This window comes from Hyperoodon ampullatus (genome assembly GCF_949752795.1).
Source record: "Hyperoodon ampullatus genome assembly, chromosome: 3".
Lineage (NCBI taxonomy): Eukaryota > Metazoa > Chordata > Mammalia > Artiodactyla > Ziphiidae > Hyperoodon > Hyperoodon ampullatus.
This window is the reverse complement of record NC_136916.1, coordinates 152,235,614-152,241,501: the sequence shown is the minus strand read 5'-3', so window position 1 is coordinate 152,241,501 and position 5,888 is coordinate 152,235,614.

Sequence of the window (5,888 nt, the reverse complement as noted above, 5' to 3'; positions counted from 1 at the left end):
TTCCGGCAAAGGATAGCCCGGAAGCGGAAGCCGTTTTGGGAAACGGAAAAGCCCCAAGCCGGTTCCCGTCCCCGGCCGGGTTCTGTACTGGGTTCTTTTGGGGAGGGTCGAGGGACGGTTTTCTGCTGGTGCTGCAGCCGCCTCCCAGGGTAGCAGAGCTGGGACTTCGTCGTGCTGCATCCCCCGCTCGGGTAATGTTTCTCTCTTGCGTCTCTCCAGCACGGGGCAGAGCCCAGAGGACCTGCCTGCACTAGAGTTCCAGAGAGAGGTAGCACAAGGGCAGGGGGGACGAAATTCTGGGTTGCCCAGTAGCTTGGGGAAACACATTCTCCTCATCCTTCAGCGCTGGGGCATCAGGTCTTTATCGTGCTACTCGGAGGCTCTGGTTCCTACTTGGTTCTCCCAGCCGGCATTGTGCCTGGTGTAGCCAGGTGGTCGATCCTCATGATTCTCCCCCGAGTGATTACCGTGTTTTCATCTCGGTGAAGCGAGGGATGGAGCCGCGTTTGAGGGCCTTCTTTAGATTGTCTCTAGAAAATTGAGGCATAAGCTTGCATAAGTTACTAGTTACCAAGCCAGGAAAATGTTGGGAAATAATTAACATGTATTGTGAAGGCTTAGTGTGTCATCTCTAATGGAAAAGGTAGAGTTTTTGAGAACAAAAAGGGAAAGATAGCTTCCATTTTTTGAGTACCTCCTAGGTACTCTGGTGGTTCTTAACCTTTCGGAGATCCATGGACTATTCTTTAACAAATGGGTACACATACAACATTTGTCATACAATTATGAGATTCGTGGACTCTGAAGCCCATCCGTGAACCCTCTAGGTGTCTGCGCTTAAAGTTAAGAACCCCATCTTACATACTGTATTTGGCACTTTAATTATATTACTTTCTTTGACCTTCACAATAACTTCAGTACCCTCTTTTTACATATGGGGAAGCTGAGGCTCAGACTTTGTTCAGGGGTTTGTTTGGGTCTGTTTGATTCCAAAGTCTGTACTTAACTTATTGCACAAAGCTGTCCTAGTGTTTGAAATCCAAGAAGGTTATGAGGTTAAAAAAAAAAAAAAAAAAGCTGACCATTGCATCATAAGCCTGACTATGAAATATAGTATATTAACATGAAATTTGGAGCCTGACTGATGGAATTAAAAATCCCTGTTCTGCCTCTTACTAGTTGTATATAATTGGGTGATTTTATCTATGCTTCAGATTCTTTACCTGTAAAATGAATAGTATCTGTCTTACAGGGATGTAATCAAGACTAAATTAGTTGAAGTATGAAGTTCCTAGTACGACTAAACCCTATTAAAGTGTTTTCTGTTATTGTTGTGTGTCTTCTGTCAGAGTATGCCAGTTGTGTATTTTAATATAGTTGCTCAATTTGGAACTTGAATGTGTTGATAACCTCAAAGACTTTATTACGTTTTCAGTTCTTGAAAAGCTCAATTGCAGGGTGATTTCTTGTGTTGATTTGAGTAAACAGTTTTCTTCCTACTTCTGCTTTCCCTTTTAGGCACGCGTGCATTTAGATAGCTTTGTAGGGCACATATCTGACTTTGTAGGCTCTGAATTTTTGATATGGAAATAATTTTATTATGGAAGCATCTACAGATACTGTATGTGCCTCTTGCTTTACCCCATTTGTGGTTACTAGAAGTTCCTAATCTTTCGGGAACAGCCTTTCTGCCAAGCTGTCATGGTGATATGATAGCCACCACTTTTTCGATGCATTAGAACCTCTTGGTGATTAGGCAATAAGCTTCTTAAGTAAACATGATTGATGTGTTTATTTTAAACATTTGGAAACTGATTAGTGTTATATATAGGTTCAGAGGGAAAATTGCATATAATTAAATAGTCATTTGCATTTAAATTAGGCATTGACAGAAAAACACTCTCTTGGTAATGTGTACCCTGAATTTTGGAATCCATGAACAATAATACATTTTTAAAAAAGCAGTTTGTAATGTCTATTCTGAGACTTTTCTGATTTCCTTGATTGTTAAAACTTGATAGGGAGCCAAATTAATGTAGGAACACCATGGGGGATGAGACCATACTTAGAAAAATATGTTTTTTTTTTGTTTTTTTTTTTTATCAGGTGTATTGTTTTTAGTTGGGGAAAGAAAATTAATTAACATTTATGGAACATCAATGTGCAAAATATGTGGATCTTTTTTTTTTTTTTTTTTTTTTATTAGTTTCTGCTTTATAACAAAGTGAATCAGTCATACATATACATCTGTTCCCACATCCCTTCCCTCATGCATCTCCCTCCCTCCCACCCTCCCCATCCCACCCCTCCAGGCGGTCACAAAGCACCGAGCTGATCTCCCTGTGCTCTGCGGCTGCTTCCCACTATCTATCTACCTTACGTTTGGTAGTGTATATATGTCCATGCCTCTCTTTCCCTTTGTCACAGCTTACCCTTCCCCTTCCCCATATCCTCAAGTCCATTCTCAAGTAGGTCTGTGTCTTTATTCCCGTTTTACCCCTAGGTTCTTCATGACATTTTTTTTTTTAAATTCCATATATATGTGTTAGCATACGGTAAAAATATGTTTTGTTGCATTGTAATTTTGTTGCAATCTGAGATTCTTATGGTCTAAGATGAAAGTACTCAGATATTCTATAGCATATTTTGATGGTGATGGGAGGGGGAGATGGTGTCTTGTGTTGAGTGGGAGCAGAAAGTAATTGCTTTTGATTACATACTTGTGAGAAAAAGAAATAATTTTAGTCCTTCTCAGCAGTCAAGAGGTTGTTTTGTACTGTTCTGCAGTCTTGAAGAGAAAGAATTGTTCAAGGCAGTCGACCCACAGTTTGAACACATAATTGGGCTTGGACTTCATTCCATTCACTAATTGGTCTAACTTACTAATGTTAAGTTGTTAACAAATTTCTGTATAAAATTTTGGATGATGAAAGATTCCAACATCTTGTATTTCAATGTTAGAAAGTTAGAGGTAGAGTCACTTTTGTGGCCGTTAAGAGAAAAAAAAAAATTCACAGGTATTTTCTTCCTTTTCAAGTTACAGTTTTTACACTGTCTCATGTGATACGAGTTTTTCTCCCAACAAACGTTAGTTGCTGTTAGTTATTTTTCAGTTAGCTTGACTGCCTCTAAATATGGTAGCATGATATGTGTATAACATTCCCTACTCCTAAGGTATCGATATTGAATTGGTTCGTAAGGATACCTCAGAAATACATTACCGCTGCATGTTCATTCATTCAGAAGTCATTTATTGGGGGCCCATTCTGCTCCAGGCAATGTGCTGGTTACTCTTAAAAAGTTCAGGCCTGTATTGGAGAAAGACTTGTGAACAGATAAATTATGGTAGGTTGTTGAATAGGTATGCAAATTGAAATATTTTAGAGGAATTATTCTACTTGTTCATCTTTCTGGTAGTGGTGCAGGTCAGAGTAGTGTTGTGTAATATTTATTTAACACTAACATACCATATAACAGATCAAATTTTATGACCTTAATGGATTCTAGTAAATCAATTTACCTTTTAAGTGACTTTAGTCATTAAATAGCTTAGGTGTAGATTTTAGTTATCTTTCTTTGGTTTCTTTGCCTTTTGAAGGGTTTATGAATGCTTAGCCTTTACTAATATTCTTTTGTATAGCAGTTTCCAAAGTTTTGAGGTTGTTTAACCTTATTGCAGTGTGTGGGTATGTGTGAGCATGCCTGAGACTTGATATGGTGTTATGTCACCATGACATTTTCCTGAAGGGACTCTTGAAGCCTGTACTACAAATTGTGGTTTAATAGAAAGAGGTGAGTATCATTTAGATATTAGAAACCAAACAGTTATGGTAGCTATATGTCTTGTCATTTAGCCTGAATTGGAAACAGTACCATATGATTTTAATATGAATTTTTGTTACCTTGAATAGTTGAGGAATTGGTTATGTTTTTCAGAGCTTTTAGCTGAAGCATTCATTTCAGTGTAGTTTGCCTGTTGGTGTTGAGATGCTAATTATCAACATTTGTTCATTGTATTTAATTAATTAATTAATTAATTAATTTTTGGCTGCGTTGGGTCTTTGTTGCTGCACGTGGACTTTCTCTAGTTGCCTCGAGCGGGGGCTGCTCTTCGTTGCGGTGCGGGGTTTCTCATTGCGGTGGCTTCTCGTGTTGCGGAGCATGGGCTGTAGGCACGCAACTTCAGTAGTTGTGGCACGTGGACTCAGTAATTGTGGCTCGCAGGCTCTAAAGCACAGGCTCAGTAGTTGTGGCACATGGGCTTAGTTGCTCCGCAGCATGTGGGATCTTCCCACACCAGGACTTGAACCTGTGTCCTCTGCATTGGCAGGCAAATTCTTAACCACTGTGCCACCAGGGAAGTCCTGTTCATTGTACTTTTAAAAATACTAACACAATAAAAATTTTTAAATTATTTATTTGTTTGTTTATTTATTTATTTGGCTGTGCTGGGTCTTTAGTTGCGGCACACAGGATCTTTTGATTGTGGCATGCGAACTCAGTTGCGGCATGTGGGATCTAGTTCCCTGACCAGGGATCTAACCCGGGTCCCCACATTGGGAGCATGGAGTCTTAGCCACTGGACCACCAGGGAAGTACCACAATAAACTTTATTAAAAGATTGAATGGTTTAGTAATGATTTTGAGATCCTTTCCTGCTTAGGTACTCTAAGATCTTATACAATATCCCTGTTATGTCTCTACTTTCTCTTCCCAAGGCATATCCATCTATTTTTATCCTTTAACAAATGCTAGTTCCTTTTGAACTAGCCTTAAAGACAAAGTGAAATAAAACACTTTAAAAAGCATTTAAAATACATTTCTGTTTTGAAAAATTGGGATTGGCTTAAGTAGATGACCTGTCTTTATGCTTCTGATGTCTGCAAGGGCATCTGATTCCACTAGAACCATACAAGGAACATGAATTTGGTACCCCACATAACCCACCCAACAGACACTCAGCCCACTACTCATAGAAACCTACTAGCCATACTTAATTCTCTGTCTTTTTTTGGCACTTGTATAAGCTCCCATGTCCACCCCAAGAACTTTGACAAAGCAAGAGAAAACACAAGTGCTAATAAAAGTAATTACATAGTAAAAGTTGCTTTTACATTTTAAAGTTCCTTAAATGCTAGCATATTGTGGATATAAAAGTGCAGAGGATTCTTTTGGTTAATCTCCCCACCTCCCTACCCCTAGCATCCATTTCCTCCTTCCTCCTAACAGATTTTTTTGCATGTATTCACTTTCCTCCCTTGCAGCCACGTGCTTCAGGGAAAGCCAACCACATCTTCACGCCAAAGGATGGGGCTGGTTGTCTAAGAATAATTCCATCCATCTCTACCAGTCTCTAATTTAGGAAAGAAAATGTAATTCAACCTTGGTCAATGACGTGAGAGATTAAGTTTGCTGTAGGCTTCTGGAAAAGTCCTTCCTGTGCTTTCATTGTATTTTCTATTCATTATTCTTTTTGATCAGAGATCAGGTAAAGATAATCTAAGAATATACAAAATACATTTTCTGTTGTGTCCCTTTGTTTTTATCCATAGATCCAGCCCAGGTTATTTTAAACCCCTGTCTTATCCACTTAGGGAAGTTTAACTCCAAGGATACCCCTTGGTGTATGTAGTGAAACTGTTAGGAAAACATTTAAAACTTCCCAAGTGTGATCTAGTTTTTCGTATCTTGGTGAAGAAGGAAACCCAGCTGGGCTGCATAAATGGTTTATATCCATAGAAAAGGATCAAACAGGTTTTGAAAAAACGTTTTAACCAAGCATTACCTAAACTGGGCCAGTGACTTGGGAGGCATGATCAGAATCCTAAGGGGGAGTGAGAATGTAAAGTGGGGAACCTTATGTACTTTTTTTAAAACCAGATTTTACG